The 25,280-nt window shown below is 36.0% G+C and overlaps 1 protein-coding gene across 1 annotated transcript in view; it reads left to right on the top strand.

Moving 5' to 3' along the window:
- The window catches only part of LOC101897626 (ETS-like protein pointed), a 305,487-nt gene that overhangs the window by 152,845 nt on the left and 127,362 nt on the right, over positions 1 to 25,280 (top strand). The gene's annotated exons all lie outside the window — the stretch shown is intronic.

Below are 25,280 nucleotides of genomic sequence, written 5' to 3'. Positions count from 1 at the left end.
GAAGGGTCATAGAATGTACCTCCTGAGAGTCCTTGAAAATCCATGATTGTAACTAAGAGACTCTGAAGTCGCCACGAATAAAGCGGCTGATAATACTTGCAAAAACAACGAATATAGTTCCTAAAGGTCTTTTTAACATGCGCAAATATAGCGTTTAAGAATCCTCAAAACATACAAAAATGTAGCTTTGAAAAGTTCTGGAAAAATCAAGATTATAATTCCTAACAGAAAGCTAAAAAAATATGGCTCCTGATAGTCCTTAAAATTGCGCAATCTTAACTTCTACCAGTACTTGTACAACTCATGATGATAACCGCGAATAGTACTTGCAAAGCTTAAGATTAACTCAAAAAATCCGCACAACACAAATATAGCTCCTGAAAGTCCTAGAGAAATGCAAGGTTATATTTCCTAAATTTCGTTGAAAATACACGAATGTAGCTCCTGAAATTATATCCTTGAATGTACCTCTTGAAAATCCTTGAAATGTCCGGGAATGTGATTTCAGAGATTCCTTGAATGTGAACCTGCAAATAAAGTGTCTGAAAGTGATTGAAATCTACTAATATAATTCCTGATGCTCCTTAAACCATGCACACAAACTATTGAGGGTCCTAGAAAATTGCTTATTTTAATTTCTGAGAGTTCTTGAGATCCCTACAAATATAGATCCTGATTATCTTTGTGAACCCACAAATATTGCTCCTGAAATTTTTCAAAACATAAAATCTACGATTGAGAATCCTAATAGCCTTTGAAAAGACCAAAAAAATATTGATACTGATTGTCTTTCAAATATACTTGCATAGAGATTCCGATAGTCCTTAAATATCCACTTTTCTCCCAAAAATCTGTAGAAGATATACGAATATAGACAATAACAGAAAATATGTTGAAAATCCTTAGTTCTTTAAAACGCACTTCTGGGATTCCTTGAAAAATAATACCTAGAAAATAATGAAAAAATACAGAAATGTAGCTTTTGAGAGTCCTTATAAATCCCATATAAGAATGTAGCTTATAGAGTCCTGAAAAATAAAGGTAATAGTTCCTAGTTGCCTCTGAAAAATCTATTAATATAGCTCCTATTTTCCTTGAAAACCCATGAAGAGGAATTATAACTCCTGACAGCCCTTGAAAAAATCACGATTTCTATCCCAAAGAGTTCTTGAATACCCACGAATATTCTTACCAATAGCCCTTACCTGCGCTCCTTCAGTGTCAGATTTTATTACAAAAGTTAACATAAATACATTCTGGGTAAGAAAATCTGTCATAGATACTATATAACGCATTCACTGTCCCCTTCGTTTATGAAACAAAACCTAAATCACACAAAGAAAAGAACAACAACAACACCAATGATGACATCAATAAACAAGGCAGCAACTGAACAACCAAACATGCAGCCAACAAGTGCAACCATCATTCAATAATAAACAGTCCGTAACAAACAAAACTTCACTAAATGAATGCTGCAAGTGCTGCATGGTACACACATGCATCATACACACACAGTAATATGTGTGTATATAGGGAACCTAATGCAATAACAAATGATTCTCTACCATATTTGACATGACCGCACTTTAGTATCCATCCCCCAATGCATCAGTGTCGTCAGCGTCCTCATCATCATTGTCATTATTTTCATGTGTGAATTGCATGTGGTGCGGCACATCAGTTGTGGCAGTAGCAACAGCATCATGTTGCATGCAACATCATTATAATGTTCAATCAATACCAGCTATCGCTTATTACTATAGCTATGTTTTTGCGCATTGCTAAAGTTCTTGCTGTTTTCTGCCATGGACAGGGGAGCATAGAATGATTAAAGATTTATTCAATGGTTACTGTTGTTGCTGGTGTTACCTCTCGATGTTGCTTTAAAACCTGGAAAATATGCTTAAACATTTACAGCTGATGTAGTTGAGATATGATGACGATGGTGTTTGTTAGAGCCCGAAAAGCACACACACACACATACATCATTCTTCCATTATTTGCACAAAACACACACTCACATACAAACGATCTCACACTTTTTCTCTGTTACACACATTTCAAGTGTTGAGTATGTAATTTTATATTTCCGGTGTTAAAAAAAATATATTCTCGCATATCCACCAACTAAACAACAACATTGCAACAACCACAACGATACCAGCAGCAGCAGCAGCGATAGTAAGAAAGAGTCGGCATTTAATTTGGGATTTTAACTAAATATTTTTTGTAACTTAAACAGTTGTGAGAATTTAATTAGTTGTAGAGAAGTTGCTGACAGCGCGATGGAAAAAATATATTTTTTACAGATAGGTCTTGAAGGAAAGATAACCAGCTCTGATCGTCCTTAAAAATTATATATTTTTTTTATACCCCCCACCATTCTGGGGTGCGGGGGTATAATAACTTTGTCATTCCGTTTGTAACTCCTCGAAATTTTCATAATAGACCCTACAAAGTATATATATTCTGGATCAACATAAAATTTTAGCGATGTCCCTCTATCTGTCCGCCTGTCTGTTGCAATCACGCTATCTTTCAAACGAATTGAAGTAGAAGGCTAAAATTTGGCGAACATGCAAAGTTTACCTATAGGCAGGTTAAGTTCGTAAATGGGCCATGTCGGTCCACGCTTTCGTATAGTCCCTATATAACGGTACCTCCCGATATTCGGTATTTTCATGATTTTAGCGACATTTTATACCGGAATAATTTCAAATTTCATATTTAAAGTTCGCAATGGGTACTACAGCCTATGACAAAAATTATTGTATGCAGGTCCACATTCTCGTATAGCCCCCATATGACTGTACCTCCCCATATTCGGTATTTTGATTATTTCAGCAACATTATTAACTATAATCGTTTGGAAGATCTTAATGTGTACTACAAACTATGACAAAAATTTGGTATGCAGGTACACGTCTTCGTATAGCCCCCATATGACGATACCCCCCGATACCCGGTATTTTCGTGATTTTTACGACATTCTTCACCGTAATTGTAGCAAATTTCATATTTAAAGTTCCTATGATAAAAAATTTCGTATGCAAGTCCACGTCATCTTATAGTCCCCATATATAGCGGCTTTCATTTAAGTTGTAGTTTTCGGATTTTTTTTTTTTTTTTAAGTTTTTCAAGTTCCTTCCAAATGGTGGAGGGTATTAAAAATTCGAACTTAGCTGCTTTTTTACTTCTTTTGAATTCAGAACTAGGACATTATTCTTTAAAGTAGTAAGTCATATTTATATACTCCAATATATACCCATATGTATCTTTTATTATGTGTCACACCGATGAAGCCATGTGTGAGATAAGGCTCGGTTTTTGTAGATTCGTACTAAAAGGGTACGAAAAGTACTAAAATGTATAAAAAAATGTAATAATAATACGGAATGAACCAGAATTTGGAATGAGATTCACTATTGGAGTGCAGAATAAATGTACCAGAGGTGTTTTGGAATTAGGGGTACGAAAAATTCTAAAGTTATACTAAACTTAGAATGTGAACGAATAGTGCTACCTACTTGAAGTTTGTTATGAAATATATGACGATGTTTTTGAAAATGTGTACTAAGTGGCACTAAATTTGGAAAAAATTGGTTTAGGGTGATCGGATGAAGGTGGAATTTCGTGTAGGTGTCCCTGTTGTTAGTAGGTATTGTGATAGAGAAGTGTATTTGTAAATGTACACGGAAAGTACTAAATGGTACTATATTTGGTACAATTTGGTATTGGGTGAACAGATACTGCCTAAAATCTGAAATTTGGTATTAGGGTCGCTATTCATTTGTACCCTGGACATATGGAGGTGGTTTCGGAAATGCGTACCATAATTGTATGAAATGACTAAATGATACTAAATTTGGACTGAAATTTGATATTTATATAACTGTGGTTATCTAAGGTTGAGATTTAGAAGTGGGCTTGGAAATGCGTATTCTAGTTGTTCGAAAAATACTAAATCGAACTGAATTTGGCATAGGGGGAAGCGACATAGCTGAAATAGTGCAATTTTATATTGCGATAACTGTAGGTGTCTGTGGTTAAGAGAAGGAGGATGGATGTTATGACACTTGGTAATTGGGAAAATTACAGAGCTGAAATCCTGAAATTTGATACCAAGGACACTGTTGGTATCCGAGGTTGGGACAGGGAGATTGGTTTAAAAAAAGTGTACTATGATCGTTCGAAAAGTACTAAATGGTACTACATTTGGTATTGTCTCAAGGGATAGAACTAGAGTCCTGAAATTTGATATGGATGTCACTGTTCGTGTCTGAGGTTGAGAAGCTGGGTTTGCATATGCATTCTTTAATTGTACTAATGGATTAAGGTCACTATTGGTATCTGAGGTTGAGATATGGCGACTATTTTGAAACTTCGTAATTTAACTGGTCGAAAACAAGTAAATTTTACTAAATTAAGCATTGGGTACAGAGATTTAGATAACATTCTGAAATTGGATATTAAGATCACTCTTTATTAGAAATTGGGGAGGATGGTAAGGTAACGGTCATACAATGTTATGTTATTATGTACATACATTTGTACATATTTGGTTTAGCGTCTGTTTAGGCATTTCGAACGAAAATGAATGTGAATGAAAAATACAAATTCTTTGTAATTTGGTGGTATTATAAGTTTGATTGGGCCAAAATATTGATCCTATGCCCTCGATGTTACGAATGGATCTTCTTATATCTTATATATTTAGCATGTAAAATGGACCTCAATTATTGTGTGAAAATACCAAAATCATGGATATCACAAATTAATGAAAGTCGAGCCTCTGACCTTTCCGTTGGTGCTCATATTGTTGATGAATATATTAAAAAAAAATCAGAGATGCAGCAAATCAAATAAAGTAATCTAAAATATTGTTTGAAATATTTATTACCACGACATTTAATACATATGCATTTTCTTGTATCGTTGCTTTTAAATTCCACACAACTGTAAAAGAAAGCAATGTGACTTAAATTGTACCCACAATTTTGTTGGTAGCATTTTTTTTTTCACTTTTAGTTTGCACAACTTTTTCTAAGTGGCTGGCAAATGTCAGTTGTGTTTGCTTTTTTTCTTCGACAGCCTGTTGCTGTTTCAGCTGTAATTTTGAAGTTTGTACTTTCCCTTGTCCTCGCTGAGAAAATAAGGGAAAAACAGGCAAACTACACCACTACGTCGCTATCATATGACCATCAAATATCAACAACGACAGCAGCGGTACCACCCTCTCAATTGAGTCCTCAGCACCTGTCGCCTGCTATTTATGTTTGTATGTGGGCATATCTGTGTTGTTGGCTTGATGGTCTCAGTTTTTCTGTTTTCTTCTGTTGAAGAAAGTTATTTTTTTGTAAATTTAAAAAATATCAGTTGTTAGACCTTGAATATGTATAAAAAAACGCTATAAAAGACAGTTTAAATAAAAAATGGGTACTTGTTATACCAAGAATATTTTTTAAATAATTCGAAGCAGATGTCTTGGACTCCTTGCAAAATTAAATCAAAAACAAGTAAGCAAAGGCTATAGTCGTGCGGGGCCGACCATGTGATACCCTACAACACTACAATATGCGAGAAGCCTCTCATGTCCAAATTAATTTTGGAAGATTTCGCTTTTAAAATTATGTCACGGAGCACTGCCCAGATATTACCCTTAGCATTTTGACCAGGGACTTTTTCCCAATATTTATGCACTTCGTCGTGCTGTTAGTTTTTGTGGTCCATTTTACGGCTAAATATAATCCAATGGTCATCCAAAATGTCAGAATTCTTCCCTTTGCTTAACTATATTCTCAGGCGTGTCGATTAGCTTCAATGGTGTGAGCAGAATTTTTTTCTGTTTTTGGTTCATTTGAACCCGTAAATATTTTGCGATCATCCCAAGAAGAAGAGGCCCCTCTGTGTCTCCAAATTTAGACTCATCTGTATGATTTGCTTGTCTGCGATATTTGGCTATATTCGTCAACGAAATCAGCATAAAAAACCAGAAGTTCGCCTATTGTGTATTACGGATATCGCCTGTAATGTTGGTATTTTTTCACACAAAAGTAGCGGTCCATTCTACCCGCTGTCTTAAATTCTAACTAGATTTCGTGTCGTTTAGTTTCTATTTGTGACCTTTATAACGTCTGCAAAAACAGGAACAGTTCAACTAAATATATTGCGGACATCTTTGAAACCAATGGGATTAGCCCTTCTGAGCCTAACCCTACCTTTGTCAAAAATTTCGTGAGGATCGAACGATAATTTCAATCTGTATATAAATAATAACCCAAACCTGTGTTGTAAAGTGCAAAAATATACACTTCAATATTATAAGTCAAATTGAAAAAATCGCATGCGATAAAAAATATGAAAAAATAAAAAAATGTCACAAAATACTACCAAATCTATATTAGCATCATTTGTGGCATGTTTTTATGCGATTTTTTTAGATTTTATACTTTTACGCCAAAAGGGTATTCTAGATTTACAAAAATTGTCAAAATCGCTCCAGCCATTCTGGAGATATAAGCATTCTAGCTAACATCCCCTTCCTTTGTATATAAATATTTTATATATTCCGCTATATATATCCGATATTTTTATTATCGGCATCTACGTAACGGTCAGAATTGACCTTTTCGTCTATTTGTGATTTCGCCAGGATTAAAAATATTCGCGGTTTAATGGAAAATTTTACTTTTATTTATCACAAATGCTATGGTCTATTTCAACCACTAAATATTACCCGATGACCATCAAAATTGGAAGGCTTCTTCCCAGCCAAAATCTCTAGCGCCCTGCTAACTTTCGCTTCGATTGGTCTATAATTGTGACCTGTAGAGCAACTGCAAAATCAGGAATTTTTTCAGTATTTGGTCCATTTCAACCCCTAATTATTATGCGATTATCTCCAAAAGAAATAGGGTTATATTCTGGCCCAAACCCCACCTCCATTCTAAATTTCGTGAAGATCGGACCATAATTGCGACCTGTAGAGTGATTACAAATTAACATGGACAGACGGACAGACGGACAGACGGACGGACGGACAGACGGACGGACGGACATACATAGTTAGATCGACTCAGCTCGGCGAGATATGAAGATCCATATATACTTTCCTATGTGGGAAACCAATATTTCGAGGTGTTACATAATTTCTGGCCCAATCAAACTTATAATACCCCCAACACATAGTGTTGTAGGGTATAATAATAATCATTTTTAAATATTTGCAATTGCATTTCCGATAGCCTGTAAATATCTACCATAAGTTTTAGTGATACTTTACAAATATACTCACTACAAATCGAGTTGCCATCAAGGGTGTTTCGAAATAATTATTTTTTATCACTAAATTCGAGTGGCCAGGAAATACTTAATTATTTGCGACATTTACAAGTTTGATTTAATATTGCAACAAATATTTTAAGACTGACAAGTGCCCGCTACTTCGACTGCGAAAAGTCAACCTTTAAATTCGTTCCTACAATACGTGTTAGCCTCTTTTATTACAATTTTGCCTCTTTAGGCAATTAATTTGATTTGATTTGATAATTTTTTTTAATCGAAATTTAGTATTCAAAATCGATTCAAAATTGGTACCATTTAGTACTTTTCGAACATATGTAGTACGTATTTCCAAAACCACCTTCATATTTCAACACCAGATATCAACAGAGACCTCAATATCAAATTTCGGAATTCCAGCTCTGTACATTCACACAATACTATATTTTAGTACATACTTGAAAAACCGTGCAATATCTCCATCCTAGACAAAATCAGTTATTGCAATATAACATTTTACGGTTACAGTTTTATCCCTTGGCCCAATACCAAATTTAGTAGAATCTAGTACTCAGATACAAACAGTGACCTTAAATTAAATTTCAGGATTTCAGAACTTTAATTTCCCCTCTTGTCAAATTTAGTGCCATTTAGCATAATTATAGTGCGCATATCCAAAGCCAGCTCCTTCCACCTTTCCATCTTAAATTTCAGGATTTCAACTCAATTTCTACACCCAACACTAAATTGAATGACATTTAGTACTTTTCAAAAATATAGAACGAATTTCCAGATACCATCAGTGGCCTTAATATCAAATTTCAGTATTTTATGTATATTTCTTAAGCTATTTCCAAATAGAGTACCATTCAGTACTTTTTGTACAATTATAGTATACATTTACACCTCCAAGCTCCGTCTCTTTACCCAACATCAAATTGTACTAAATATAGTACTATTTATTAATTTTCGTACACTTTTCAAAAAAAATTAATTCTCAAAAGTACTGTATCAAATTTAGAATAGTATCTCTATTCCTTCACCCAATACTAAATATAGTTCTATTTAGTACTTTTTGTGCACTTGTAGAACACATTTCCGAAACCACCTCCACATGTTCAGGCTAGACATGAGTAGTGACCATAATACCAAATTTCACATTTTAAGCGCCATCTGTTCACCCAATACCAAATTGTACCAAATATAATACCATTTAGCGTGCACTTCCATTTCCAGAACTACCTCTTTACCACAAAAACCTATCATCACCAGGGACCTCAATACAAAATTTCAAAATGTCAACTTCATCCATTCACCCTAAACCAAACAGTTCCACATTTACCACCATTTAGTGCGGTTCGAAAAAAATGTCGGAAATAACATCAAATCTTAAAATAAGTTTAGATTTGTTCCAACTGGTCACCTTTGGCACGAATTATGGCTCTCTCCCGAATGTTGCTCTGCGGTATTTTCACCCATTCCTGGCGAAGCGCATGCTTGAGGTGATCGACAGTTGGGTATTTTTAGTGCCAACCTTGCTTTTCAAAATACTCCAGACACAATAATCCAACGGATTGGTATCCGGAGATTTTGGTGGCTATTGTGCGCTGGAAATGAAGCTAGAAACCTCATTTTGTAACCATTCTAGGGTGGCGCGTGCTGAGTCCTGTTGGAATGTCCAAGGTCTGCGGCCAAAATGTTTGCGTGCCCAAGGCTTTAATACACCCTCCAGAATATTTTCGCGAGAATATTCGGCATTTATTCTGATGCCACGGTCGATCAATACGAGCGAAGAATGACCATCGGCTGTTATGGCCGCCCACACCATCACCATGGACGGCGCATGAGTTCTTGTGGCCAACCGAGGGTGCACATTTTCCGCTGACTTCTTTGGCAAGTAAACACGATCATTTTGTTTGTTTACAAACTGTTGGACAACAAATGTTTTCTCATCGGAGAGACCAAATTCGGCAGTGCACCACTTTAGGCCAAGCGACGCAACTCCTTAGCTCCTGTGAGTCTTTTTTCTTTCTGTTGCGGTGTAAGTTCTTGTACTTTTTGGAATTTCAATGACTTTACACCGAGCTCATATTTCAATATTTGCCGAATGGAATATTACGATGTGTTCAGCTCACGAGCCATTTTTCGACCAATGCGACGTGGGTTTCGATCAACTCGCTTCTTAAACTTTCGAAGCATTTCTGCCGATGTTACTGTTTTCTTCCGCCCACTTCCTTGACGTCGAGCTACGCTACCAGTATCACGGCAACGAGAGATGGTACGAGGCACAAGAGATTTATTCACATTTAAATGTTGGTGTGCTCTAACTATAGACAATTGTGGTTTTCACGAATAATTTTTTTTTGTAGAAAATTCTCACCCAAATGCTTTTTTTTATACGCTTGTTAACAATATAATGAGCTGTCACTGGATTAATTTTAACAGCTGTCGGACTAGTGGCTAAAAAATGACAGCAGTCTGAAGTTGGTTGCAGTTTTTTCACCTCACCCTGTATATTCAACACACCGTCATTATTTTCCAACCTTAATTCCCATACCAAATTTAAAGTTATTAGCTTTGTCAGTTCACATAATATTACCTTTTTAGAAGTTTGGTTCATTTATCCTCTAGTCCATCAGTGACTCTTACTTCAAATTTCCGAATTCCCCACCCAATACAAAGCATTCACTTTGTTTTAGTATTTTTCGTATTTATTTTAGTACGAATTTTCATAAACCCTCTTGTCACACGCCAACGCATCAAAACTGACCCGCGTGCAAAATTTCAGCCGTTTCGTTTAAATTTTTTTAAATCCACAAAAAATACTTCCAAAGTTTTTTCAAAAATTACTTTTTTAAATACCCCAAATCCCATTTTGATATACCTTGAATTTACCTGACTTACCTTGTACCAAATCTGAAGCAACAGAGACACATTGTCTGGCAGGAAAAAATACTTCCTTGGATATATATTCATTCATTCATTCATTACTGCAATATATATTTTTTATTTTGTTGAAATATCGATGTTTTCAACACTCCTCGCTCTTTATTAGTTGAATGGCTGGTTGGTTGGTAATCAGTTTACGAAGGGGAGGTTTTTTTTCTTTATTTAAGTTTCATTCATTCACCATGATTTATTGCTGCTTCAACATGTCTTTCTTTATAGATCATCGTCTTTGGCTCTCCCCACCTGTTACTTCTGTCCCCACAAATTTTATTTCCCCAGAATTTCAGTTGAATGTTTTTTTTTTCATCCAAAGCTTTTTGATTTGCTGTTGTCTCTAAACTGCTGAATTTGTCTTTAATTTTCAAGTGTATTTTCATTTCGTGGAACTTTTTCAAATTTCCACAAAAATAAAATTTAAATTTTATTGCTGTGTGCGAGTGTGTGAACGATGGCATTGATTTTCACTTTTGTTTCTTCTCAACTTTTTTTTTGGCCGTGATTAATTTATTTATTTAAGATTTATTTCATTTTCTTGGCTATTGTTTCATTTCGGTTTCGAAAACGACGAAGAAGCTTCTTGTGATTGATTTTTAAACAATCACAATTTGTTTAAATAAAGTTTCCGAATGTTTTAATTGCTGCTCATAAAAATGTCAGCAGCAATGATTAATGACCAAACACATCGTCAATCGTCTAACCAACTGCCCGCCGTGTGTTTAACCACCAAATGATGGAGCACCAAATCGTCAAATCAGTTGGCCATGATTTCATTTTTATGATTTTGGGAAAAAGTTTTTCACACACACACAGTTGTAATTCGAGAGGAAGTATTCTCAATGATCAGTATCAGTGTATGATTTTGAGAGTGTGTGCGCGTGTGCTTCTGTGAGCGTGTAAACTTGTTTGAGTTGATGTGATCACCTGTTGATAAAGATTATTCGGAAGTTACAGTGAAAAATACTTCCAGGTGTCATAAAAAGTTTTGAAATTTTATTGAGTGTTGAAAAAGAATCCATCGATTGGATGAAGGTGTTATTAGCAGAAAACTCATACGACGTAATTGATGTGTTTGTGGGCGTTATGTATGTTTAGCCAAAATCCACAGAGTTTGATATTCTACTGATCGAAATCGGAGGTCTATTGTGATATTTCTCTGAAGGAAGATTTTCGGATATTTTTGTAAAACTTTTATCAATAAATGTCCTACAAAAGCCTTCGAATAATTTAACATACAGAAAATCTACTGTAAAAGAAGACTTCCCAAAATTATTTATTTGAAATATCCTGCGGAGGCCTCCTGCATTAAAGACTCTCTAATGGTTCACCAGGAGGTCTTCGTAAAAAAGGTCTATGGGTTTTCTATATTAGAAGATCTTCTCTATTAAGAGACCATCTGGATATCTTCCATCTAGCGCTTTGCACGTCTTCTACATTTTCAAATTTTCTGGCATCGTTAGATGACCTTCTGGGAATTTTCTACATCAGAAAAACCTCTGGATATCTTCTATTTTAGAGGACTTTCTGGAGGTCTTTTATATAAAAGAAACTTATCGAATTGGTTATTTCAGAATAATTTCGGGGAGTGTTCTGAAATTAAAAAAAAAAAATGATAGAATATTTATTTTAGAATATCTTCTGGAGGTCTTCTGAATAAGAGGCTCGTTTGAAGGACGTCTTAAATATATGACCTTTTGCAAAACTTCTATAAAACTTTGCGTTAAATTACAATTTTTTAATAATATTGGGAAAAATTTAGCAGATTAAGAAAGAGGAGCATAAAGTAGTAGATACGTGTATCGGCGTATTTTTTGAACAACTGTAATACACATTTGCAAAAACCACCACCATATCTCAACACCATGCACAAACAGAGACCATCACAGAACATAAAATTTGAGGATTCCAGCGCTCAATGCTTAATTTAGTACCATTTAGTTATTTTACAATAATTTTAGTACGCATTTGCAAAACCATTCCATATTTCAATTCTGAACAACACAACACAAAGGCACATTTAGTACCATTTAGTACTTTTCATACAATTATAATGTACACTTCCAAAATCACCTCTATATCTATATTACAGATACCAGCAGATGATTTCAGCTCAATACTCAATTCAGTACCACTTAGTACAACAATTATAGTACGCTTATCCAAAATCAGCTTCTTCTCTCAACCACAGGCACTAACAGCACTCTCCAGCTCTTTCCATTCACCCAATACCAATTTTAGTACCTCTTGGTACTTTCCGTACAATTATAGTGCACATTTCCAATACCACCTCCATATCTTAACCACGGACTTGATGACATCTGTATCAAATTTCAGGATTTCAGTCCTGAATTTCCGCCATTACCAAATTTAGTACCATATACAACAATTTTTGAAAGACATTTCTAAAACCACTTCCTTATCTAAATACCAGCCATCAACAGTGACAACTGTATAAAATTTGAGGAATAGAATAGAGTTCAAATTCCTTTAACAAATACCAAAATTAGTACTATTTAGTACTTTTCCCACAATTATAGTACACCTTTTCAAAACTAACTTCATATCTCAAGTTCAGATATCAACAGAGATTATTTAGTACTTTTCGTACATTCCCGAAACCTCCTTCAAGTGTCCAGGCTACACATGAATAGCGACCCTTATATCAAATTTTCAGATATCAAGCACTTTCTATTTGCGCAATAACAAATTGTACCAAATACAGTACTATTTAGTATTTTTCGTGTACTTGTAGTACACATTTGCAAAACCTCCTCTTTATCACACAGTTACTACCAACAGGGATCCCAATACAAAATATTAGAATTCCTACCTCATCCGTTTACCATAAGCCAAACTGTTCGAAGTTTAGTACCATTTAGTACAGTTCGAGCACTTGGTACACATATCCAAAACCAACTTCATATATCAAACGTACTTTCCGACCTTAATTCTCTTAGCAAATTTCATGTTTTTAGCTCTATCCGTTTACATAATACCAAATAGTACTATTTTAGAAGTTTGGTACAATTTTAGAATTTTTCGTAACCTGAAAGTTTGATTTTCAAAAAAACCTTTGCCACATCTATTCTGCACTCTCTCAGTGTCTCTCATTCCAAATTGCAGCATTCTATCTGAATCCATTTGTCCTGCAGATAGTATTATATTTAAAAAAAATTGTAAGCTTATAGTACGATTTTCAAAAATCTCAGCCTTAACACACGACTACGCATCAAGACTGGCCCTCGTGCAACATTTCAAAATTCTAGCTTCAGTCGTTTCGTCTGGACGTTGATTCTACATCACTCAGTCAGTCAGTTATTTCACCACTCTTTTTATATGTATGTAAATGTGGTTTGAACATTTTACAATTCTTTAGTGAGGCCTTTCACAGGTCCTCTATATGGAAGAGGAGGTAGGTTTTCTAAGGTCTTCTGTGGAGAGGAGACCTTCTGTAGGCATTTTATGTATAGAATGCCTTTTATAGATCTTCTATGGGTAGAACTCCTTCTGTAGGCCAAAGACGTAAAATGGAATGATTTATGTTTCACATCATAGACCCTCCGTAGATTTCAACAGTTTGAGAACTTTTATAGCTGGAATGTTCTCTTTTCATCATCTATATATGAAAACTTTTCTGTGAATCTATTACAAGGAGAAAAATTCTGATACCTCTCCTACAGAGGGCATACAACTCCGAACATCACACATTCGTAGCCTACTTTCAAATGCTTTGACACTTACAACCACGTACGCATTTGTTAGTTCCATAGAAGCAGGTGTGCCATGGAAGAGCAGGAAAAAGGAAAAACTGCAAATCACCATCAACTATTCAGCCATTATTTCCACAATAATAATTTTATTTGATGTGACCATTAACAGCGTAATAAAATTCAATTTTTTTCTTTTACTCTGTAATGGGTAAATATTTCTAACTATTAATAATTTAACAACAACCACGACAACAACACCATAAGTGCAATAAAACAATGGGGAAACTCAGGTCTAGGGAAGGCCAATCAATGTAAACGAATAACTTCCGGTTAACAATAATTTTGTTCTTTTTTTCACCATAAAAATTATAAACAATCCGTCATTAAACTATATATGTGTACGGAGGACACACGCACGCATGACTTTTCCATTGGTCCATTACTCTTTTTGCCCTAACACCATCACGGGCAGCATCACTGTTATAAAACAAGCGGAGCAAGGCTATCTTTATGCCAGTAATGACCGCGACCAGTAACTGCATTACAAGTTTCCCATATGACATTCCAAAAAAAAAAAAAAAAAAACAAAACAAAATTCTAAAATGGGGAAATAACAATTTGTTTTATGAGAGTTTACCACAGTTGGGTGTTTGTAATTGCTTTCCTTGGGATCATAGGAAGAAGATACATTTAATGGTATATCTTCTATTAAAAGAGAGTGTCATTATAGTCTGGTGTATGTGCAATGATCACCAAAATGCCAGGAATTGCTACTGTTTGTTTGAAGTCCAAGGCGGCGGCAGCATCACTTGATTCTAAATTAAAATAATTACCATGAAGAAAAGTTGTAATTAGTGTCTGACCAGAGTCAGAAAGAGAGAGAGAAGGAGAGAGAGGGAGATTCTGCTACTAGTGTTCATCAGTGTTCAATCTCTCGTGTCATATTTGATGGTTAACATAGTTATTTTTGTTGCTTATATCAATAAAACCGATGACTGTGAGATGGTTCGACTGTCATTAACCCCTTAACGTCCTTAAGTATGGAGGGACAATTTGTTGGCGCCATTGTATTTAAGGGGGTGCAATCCAAATGAATTTCTAAGCTGGCCGCTCTATAATTTTCCCCCACATGTTCTTATTTTGATACCGCCGATTTAAAAAAAAATAGACAAAACTTTAATCTATATTGACAGAGGACACTCAATGGTTTTTCTGTGAAAAATGGTCTTGTGAAGGTTATATACAGGATGAGATGAAAAACCTGCAACCAAATTCAGACAAGTGTCATTTTTAAGCCACTCGTCCGACAGCTGTCAAAATTATTCCAGTGACTACTCATTATATTGTTTACAAGCGTACAATAGCATTTTGGTGAGCATTTTCCAGAAAAAAGTTATCCGTCGTGGAATTCAAGTGTGATTTCTCTACATTTGGCTGGAAGTGGCTATTGTTAGAGCACTCGAGCATTTAAATGTCAAGGAAGTAGACGGAAGAAAACAGCAACATCAGCAGAAATGGTTCGAAAAGTAAAGAAGCGACTTGATCGAAACCCGCATTGCTGTGGCCGAAAAATTGCTCGTGAGCCGAACATATCACAATATTCCATTCGGCAAATAATGAAAAATGAGCTTGGGATAAAGCCATTGAAATTCCAAAAAGTGCAAAAACATACACCACAAAAGAAAGAAAATATACTCAAAAGAGTTAAAGAGTTCCTCCGCTTGGCCGAAAGTGGTGCACTGCCGAATTTGGTTTTCTCCGATGAGAAAACATTCGTTGTCCAGCAGTTGTAAACAATCAAGATGATCGTGTTTACTTGCCAAAGAGGTCAGCTGAAAATGTGCACCTTCGGTTGGCCACCAGAACTCAAGCGTCGGCCATGGTGATTTACCGTGACATCAGAATAAATGCCGAATATTGACGCGAAAATGATCTTTGGGGTGTATTAAAGCATTGGGCACGCGAAAAATTTTGGCCCCAGACCTTGAACATTCCAACAGGACTCAGCACCATCGCACTCAGCATGCGCCATGAATGTTTAAAGAATGAGGTTCCTCGCTTCATTTCTAGCGCATAATGGCTACCAAAATCTGCGGATACCCAACCATTGGACTATTGTGTCTGGAGTAGGGACTAAAAAATACCAAAGTGTCGATCACCTCAAGCAAGCGCTTCGCCGGGAATGGGCCAAAATACCGCAACATTCGGGCAGCGTGTGACGATATTAATTGGCCGTTTGAAGTCCATAATTCGTGCCAAAGGTGACCATTTCGAACAAATCTAATAATTCAATAAAATTAAAAAAAATGTAAAAATTATAGCGTTTGACTTTGTTGCAGTTTTTTATCTCACCCTGTATATAGGACGGTAGCTGCCATGCCCAAAATACCTTCCAAAATCTTTCTATATATTAGAATCCCTTTGGGACTTCCGGTACTGCAATATGTAAAAACCTTCTACTTAAGACCTTCTAGAGGTCTTCTGTATACAAGTATTTTGTAAATGGCAGATCTCAAAATTTAAACATTTTTTTCCCAAGGAAATAACTTGTCACCTAAAAACATCAAACATATCCCTACCTACCGGCATTGTTAAATCTCATCACTTTTTGGAAAATGTTTCAAAAAAAGTTAGTTTTCAAACCAACAGTACCAATCATTTATTATCTTAAAAAAAAACTAAAACTCTAGTTAAACCTCACTCATCAGTTCGCTACTGTTCGCTGCGGTCCGACTGCCCATAAGCTATAATTAATGTCTGGTTACATTTCAAGGTTAGAAGTTTATTATTTGTTCGGCATATCAATGATGCCGCTCCATGAAGGGTGGTTTAATTACAATATCTTCTTAATCTCATAGACATTTCTTTTTTAGGGTTATGTTGATTGTAAGGAGGGGCGGTATAAACAATGTAAGATGTTGAGAGTTAAGCGCCTTCTAATTATGGCTCACATAGGCGACAGCCTCTTAAACAAAAGGGGTTGTAGCAAATGTCAGATTTTTCAATTTATTAAAAGTTTTTTTGTTTACTGTACTGTGTTTAAAAGAAACTTCAAAGATGTTTAAGCTTTGTCTTCTAAATGCCTTTTTCAGGTGAAAGATTCCAGTAGGTCGAAGTTTAAAAATCAGACAATTCAAGCTTATGCCCCAAGAATGTTTCACGGCTGAATTTCTTTGGGTCGATATAACTCAGTAGATAGACAGCAAACAGAGGTTCAAAAAACCAAACAGAGCGATCAGTATGTTCCATCCAAACGTTAGTTATAACAGCGATGTATCATGGTTTTCTTTCTATAAGCTACTAGTTCTTCTGTTCGAAACAGAGACCTCTATATCGTCAATAAAATATAGTAGACTTCTAGGTCTATTAAATATAACTGTATTTACTATAGACAATTAAAAAATGTGCCATTAAATCTTCTAAAGTCGTTGCAAGTCGTCTAGGTCTTCCGTAGGAAATAAAACACTTATAAGTCTTCTAAAAATAACGGAAGCCCTAAATATCTTCTGTAGATAATTGAAGCCGCCTAGGTCATCTGGCTAAAAATTTAGTAAAACCCCATTATTAACATAACTCTAGGCCTTCTATGAATAATAGAAGCCCTCTGGTACCTTTATACATAATAAAAATCCGCTTGATTTTCCAAAGACAAAAGAAGACCAATGGAGAATCTCTTGATATATTTTAGAAAATTGAAGATCTCTAGGTTTTGCACGTGTAAGACATCACATTTACCCCTAGATTCTAGAAGATCTCTAGGTCTTATGTAGTTTTAAGAGGGCCTCTAGACAAAAAATACCTCGATATCTTCTACAAAATATCGTAGATATCTAGGCCTCTATTAACAAATAAAGTCGTTAAAACCTCTAGGATTTTTGTAGAAAACAGAATATCGTAGATATCTAGGCCTCTATTAACAAATAAAGTCGTTAAAACCTCTAGGATTTTTGTAGAAAATAGAAGAACGATAAGACTTATATAAAGAATGAAACACCTATAAGTTATCCAAATACAACGGAAGGCTTCACGATTTGCCTCTAGATCATCAGATAGAAAATTGATTTAAACCCCATTCACAATATAAATAACTAGGTTTTCTATGAAAAATGAAAACCCTCTAGTTCATTTATAGACTATGAAAGTCCTTTAGGTTTTCAAACGGCAATAGAAGATCCAAAATAACATCTTGGTCTTCTATAACCAGTTGAAATCCTCTGGGTCATATGTAAATAATAAAAGTCCTCTTAGTTTTCCTCGTATGAGAATCTAATCTTTACCCAGATACCTTTCGGTCTTCCACAGACAATATATCACCATATGTCTTCCTGAATATGGAGTACTTCAAGCTTTTTGCGGATGTGAAAGGGATTGTATTCATAACACTTTTACATGTCACTGTCAAAGACAATGAATATTAGTTCAAACAGTAGCTACGAGCGGAAACTCTCCTGGAAGCAGATCACAAATTACATCACATTTTCACTCGGGAGAAAACTTGCTCGCGAGCAGGATTGCTCGAAGAGTGCGAGTTTTTTTTACGGATTTTACTCTTCACTTTTTTGTTTTGTGTGGCAGTACTTGTGTACAGAAAAATACGCATACATGTAAATAAAACAACGGTATAACAAGAACAGTGCTCGATTTGATATGATCATTCATATTCGAGCGACATCGAGTTTGTTCGATTTTTGTTTCTGCTCCCTGGAGTGAGCACGCTTGAATTCGAGTGTGTTTCACTCCTTGTATAAATTCGAACGAGTTTTTCGGATGTCTTCCTGGGAGCAAACCACATTTTTCAATGTCTCTCGAATATAATCGAGTAGACTTTGCTCATGTGCGAGTGGGAGTAAATTTCGCCCGAGATTGAGAAGATTCTACTCTTGCCGAGTACTCTTTTATTTTTTGTTATGCCGTTGTTTTGTTTGTATGTTATGTATATTTCCAACTCACAGCTGTAAATGAAACAAAACCAAACACTCTGAAGGATATTGTACCAAAAAAGATAGCGTTGTTGCTTTTGTTGTTTTGTACACAAACTCCACTCGTGCTTTGGGCACTACCCAGCCAAAGCAACATCAAAAGCAATATAAAAATGTTTTCCATTCAATTTCACTCTTAGAGCAAAATCTTACTTTACTTTAGACCTCCGAAAAAACTCGCTCGTCTTTGCACAAAGAGTGAAACATACTCGCATTAGAGCGAGTGCGCTCATTTTCCTCTTTATTCCCTCATATTCCTCTCTTCCCCATAGTTTCCCTCTTTCCCCCCTCTACTCCTCCATCTCCATTGTTCCTATTCTTTCTTTATCCTACTTCCTCTTCTCCCTCATATCCCATCTTGCCCGACAAAAATTAAAAAAACAAATTATTTTTTCACGCTCACAATCACTTTTCACTTTGATTTAAAGAAGAATCCGATATAACCTAACTAGATTTTTTCTGGCCCCTCTTCACTTACATGTTATAAGTATCTCTTTAGAGCTCTCTCACTGTCTCTGAGAGGAGTAACAAAAATCCTTGAGACTGAGAAACACAACCCGAATTAGAAAAACATATATAACTAATTTGAAAAAACTCCTCTAAATGTCCAGACGAAGGTTTTGTAGGCATACAAGAACTATGGCCTGTGCACTTCCTAAGGAGGAGATATACTACCAGGAGACATTTTGTGTGTAAAAGTTATTCTGGGGGTCTTCTACGTAAAGAATATCTTCAGAGAGTCCTCTACGTATAGAAGACATCTAGGGGATCTTTTACGTATGAAATACCTCTAGGGGGTAATTTGCTTACGAAAGGGGGGTTGTAGACATAGAAGGTCTCCATGGGATTCTTTGCATAGAAGGCATCGGGAGTTTTCCAAGAATAGGAGGCCTCTCCAATAGATCTTCTTTATATGGCGGATCTTCAGGGGGCCTACTACTACTACGAATGGAAGAGATGCAGGCATATTCTACGTATCAAGGACATTTAGGTGTTCTTTTTTTTACTTTTCAATGTAAAATATACAAAAATTGCAGAAAAATAACCATTTCAACCCAGGCCCCCACAATACGTACGTATTGACCTCCAGGACTTCAGAAGATTAATAAGGTTTCTTCCACATAACAAAAGGCCTTGGTATAAAATACCGCAACAGAATAGGTTTTGGTAGATAAAATATTATACGGTTTAATATCGAGCTTTTTAAAGTAAACACCAACTAAAATGACATAAATACAATCTGCTTGGTATCTTCTCATATGGCGGGGATGAGTCGCTGTGATGTTATTTGCTTGAAAACATCTGGTCGTAGATTTACCTTATTTGCATTACTCGAATGTGACCAACCTAACTTACGCCCAAGAATGTTGGACATTCATTAAGAAGGAAACAAAGACAAAAACTACATCATATGTGTAAATATAAGTATCAGAAAAAAAGACAACCACGACAAGCAAACATAAAATCAATAGAAGAAATTAGCGGCTAGCCAACGAGAAAAAATATGCCAGCTAAGTAAAGAAAAGTCGAAGCGACAAACTAAATTCCCTCACATGTTTTTGTAAAAGCCTCCATCCATTCATTCATTCTTTCGTTCATTCATTGATGGTTTGATGATAGTATAGTAAACGGAAGCAGCGGAAGCTGTAGCAACAACAACAGCAGCAACAATACTACAATATCGTCGTGGTCGTCATCATCATCATCAGCATTGACAACGACCGCAATCATAGTGGTTTAGCAGGTCGTTGCGTGAGGGAATTAAAAATCTAGTGAAAGAAGGGACTGAGGCGTGAGTAGGGATGGATGGTAGGTCGGTTGGATGGAGAACATAATAATAACCACAATATTGGGCATCAAGTATCTTGTGGATGATGTGATCATCCTCAATATTATCAACGGTGCCAGGTCGGTAGGCAGGCAACCAGCAGCTACAAGAACCATACAACGCCACCACCATAGTAGTGGAGATCATGGCCAAAGGCATCACCACACCACCACCACACCGCTGTCATCATCATCATTAAATTCTGCAATCAAGCTCATTATGATGTTGTTGTTGAATAGTCAGTCCATGTGAGTAGGTACTCGGAACTTGGAACATGTGTAGTAGACATGATTATATGTTAGTTTTTTTTGTGTTTTCTGTCCCATGTTGGAGTGAGTTTCAGGAAAAAAAAGAAACAACACTTGGAATGTACATGTGTGTGTGCCTTATATGTGCATGTAACTTGTGATTGTGGTAGTTGGGATCTCTAACGAAAAATCGTATGAAGGCAACATGAGAAATTCATTCATAAAATCGAGTTTTTTTATTTTGCCTCTTTGGAATGTCCCCCTCTCCACACCAATGTGATGTTGTTGTTGTTGATTCACAATACCACGATCAATTTACGTCCCCAGCGCAACAACTTTCAGATAGTTTTACAATGATGTTGCTGCTGCCGGCTGCCTGCCTGACAGCCACTGCCTTTGCTCTATAATTTAACAGTAACAACTACAACAACTGGCAGTTTTGTTGTATTTGTTATTCATTCAACACTTGGCAAATGGATCGACCGACAGACATGGCTTCTGAATTCTCAGAGTTATGAGACAGGGTATCATTTTTTCTTTTTTGAGAAGCAACTATTATTCGGTTGCGGTAATCTGAGTTTCTATATCCCTCCGTATGTTTTACAAGTTGTTGGTTTGCTCGTGTGTTATTCACTACGATCGGTGTTGGTTTTTTCGGGAGGACATGTAATGCGAGTATCTTCCCCCAGCATAAATGGAGTGGTACCAATGTCACCACAATTCATTCATTCATAAAGTGTCCATTCATTCTCATTTTCCATCAAATTTCGTTAACAAGGCCAATGCAAATAAAAATGAGAAGAATTGAGCAACTTTTCAATGAAATAATCAATGTCCAATGTAGACCAAGGCATAAGGGTTCTGATGATCCTAGTATATATATTTTTACGTTGTTCTGGGCTTGCCAGGTTACAGCTGTTCTCCAGATATGATATACAGGGTGAGATGAAAAGACTGCAACCAACTTCAGACTGCTGTCATTTTCAAGCCACTCGTCCGACAGCTGTTAAAATTATTCCAGTGACAGCATTTCGATGAGAATTTTCCAGAAAAAAAGTTATTCGTGACGGAATTCAATCGTGATAGTGTGATTTCTTTATATTTGTCTGGAAAGCCACAAGTTGCTATCGTTAGAGCACTCCAGCATTTAAATGTGAATAAATCTTTTGTATCTCGTACAATCGCTCGTTACAGTGATACGTCAAGGAAGTGGACGGGAAGGAAGAAAACAGCAACATCAGCAGAAATGGTTCGAAAAGTAAAGAAGCAACTTGATCGACACCCGCGTAGCAGTGGCCGAAAAATGGCTTCGGAGCTGAACATATCGCAATATTCCATTCTTCAAATATTGAAAAATGAGCTCGGGGTAAAGCCACTGAAATTCTAAAAAGAGCAAGAACTTACACCGCAACAGAATGAAAGAAGACTCAAAGGAGCTATGGAATTGCTTTACTTGGCCGAAAGTGGTGAACTGCCGAATTTGGTCTCTCCGATGAGAAAACATTCGCTGTCCAGCAGTTTGTAAACAAACAAAATTATCAAGTTTACTTGCCAAAGGGTTCAGCTGAAAATGTGCATGGTGATGGTTTGGGCCGCCATAACAGCCGATTGTCGCTCTTCGCTCGTATTAATCGACCGTGGTATCAGAACAAATGACGAATATTATCGCGAAAATATTCTGGATGGTGCATTAAAGCCTTGGGCACGCAAACATTTTAGCCGCAGACCTTGGACATTCCAACAGGACTCAGCGCCATCGCACTCAGCACGAGCCACCCAAGAATGGTTACAAAATGAGGTTCTTCGCTTCATTTCCAGCGCACAATGGCCACCAAAATCTCCGGATACCAATCCGTTGGACTATGGTGTTGGCACTAAAACTTCCAAAGTGTCGATCACTTCAAGCGAGCGCTTCGACGGGAATGGGCCAAAATACCGCAGAGCAACATTGGAGCAGCGTGTGACGTTTTCATTGGCCAAAATTCGTGCCAAAGGTGACCAATTCGAACAAATCTAAACTTATTCTAAAAATTGATGCTATTTCCGACATTTTTTGCTTTCATTCAATAAAAAACTTTGTTGCAGTTGCGGTTTTTTTATCTCACTCTGTATAGCAATGTTATTTGGTATAAAAGATTGGTGGTATGATCTACTTCAATTAAATTCTTTTGATATGGGAGCTCTACTAAATATGCATTGGTGGCGGGGGGGGGGGGGGGGGGGATGGTTAGCTATCATATAGTGGGTCCCATCTGACTTTTCCTTACTGGTTGCATTTATCGGCAACATTAGAATCAGCGATTTATTTCCATTGGTGACTTGTAGTGAAATTTGATGAGGAATATTTTTGCCTTTGACTTTATCCCTTTTAAAAAAGCTTTTTAGGAAAATTGTATATAAATCCACATCAAGTAATTCTTTAACCTTCAAATGTATTTTTGCCTTTTTGAGTTTCCGACGTTAAGGTAAGTTTTAGACTTTTAACCGTATTTTGAAAAAAGGCAGGACCAAAATCGTATAATTTTATAAGCTGCTTAATGGTTATCAAAATAGTACGTGTATTGTTCTCAGTAATATTACCGAAGACACTATATATCTAAAATGAAGGGAATCAAATGAATCTGAAAGTTTAAGAAGGAAGACAAGTTCCTTGAAAAATACAAAGGGTCTTTCTCTTCAATATGAGAAATAATTTTTTGAGCTGCTCTTAACAAGTTATTCTCGCGCAGGAAGATATTTTTTACAAAAAAGCCCCTTTGACGTTTAGACTTCTAGGTGGTCAGCATTTCCAAATGATGCTACTTAATTTTATTCAACAAAACAAAATTAAACATTTCAGCTTTCCCACCTCCCATTTGTCCCTGAAACCTTTGAATTCATTCATGATTTTTCCATATCATTCTGCCTTAGTTGTTGCTTCTTTTTTCGGAAGAAGATAAAACAGTAGAAAAATCAGATAACCTCTAATAGCTCAACACTTCTACGAAACTTTAACGGTTTTCGTTGTATGTAACACACGGCCAGGTAAAAAGTGCTTTAAAAAAAACATGCATTTAAATGTGGGGATAATAGCGACGAAGTCTAGCTAGATTATCCAGACACAACAACAACAACAATAACAAAAAGAAGCAGAATTTCATCCCAATGATGATTGGATTTTATGAATGAAGCTAAACCAAGAAGAATAATGAATGGAAGCGGCCAAAGTTGGCTATGAATGAATGGCAAGAAGAAATCTGGTTTCTCTAATGACTAAGTGAACGAACGAACGAAACGAAACGACCAAAGGAATGAATGAAATGATGTTACGTGTCTTAAAAGTATGACCAGAAAAAAAGGAAATGACCAATAATAATTACCACACAACGTCTATGGCCGCTGTTGTTGTTTGGATCATCATCTTTGAAACCAGTAGCACTGGGTTGCCGGTTGCTGTAAGTAACCCTGTTTGGAGTTAATGAAAAGAAGTGGTCGATTGTGAAAAAGAGCTACCAATGGTGGCAGTAGCATTAACAACCAGAAAATCTTCCAAAGTCTTTCACACACAAGCAATACCAACAACATCATCATTATCGGTTTGAACTACATAATTGGAGACATGCAACAGTTATCAAAGAGAAAAAATAAAATAACATTAAAGAAGCCAAAAATAAACTGGACAAAATCTAAACTTAGAGCGATTTAAGATAATCAACTACAAAGATAATCACGATCGGCCGGAAGCTATATTGGGTCTTTTTCAAAACTATTTGACTTTAATATTCTTCAAATATTTACAAGTGACATCTCAAACTCGAAAGCCATCCTGTATGCTCACAATGTACGAGGCGCTATTATATCAAACCAAATGAAAATATATACAAAAATCTGACACTTACATTACCTGATAACAGATAGTAGTTGATACGATCAGTGCTATATAAAATTTGACATTCTTTCTGATCTGCTTAAAGGGAAGATGGTCTACCAAAATTTGAGCTCTTATGAGTTGAATGCCTACATCATCTACGCCTTATTGTCAGTCTTCCATTAGAAGAACTCCTACGAAGATTTGTAAATCTTCTTTAAAAAAATTATTTACTAATCTCCTTTCAAATATCTTATTCACTCAACAAAAAAAAAAAAAATAAATAAATAAAATAAAATAAATAAAGAAAAAAAATAATAATAATAATTGACCTGCTGACCTACTGATTTGTATATCATCAGCTATATGACTACAGAGGACCAGAGACAAAATGTGCCTCTTCGAAAAAATATTTTTATCCCCAAGTAAAAATCCGTG

Source organism: Musca domestica, unplaced genomic scaffold (assembly GCF_030504385.1).
Source record: "Musca domestica strain aabys unplaced genomic scaffold, Musca_domestica.polishedcontigs.V.1.1 42, whole genome shotgun sequence".
In the NCBI taxonomy this organism is placed as follows: Eukaryota; Metazoa; Arthropoda; class Insecta; order Diptera; family Muscidae; genus Musca; species Musca domestica.
Note: the sequence above shows the minus strand (reverse complement) of the source record. Positions and strands in the feature narration are given on the sequence as shown.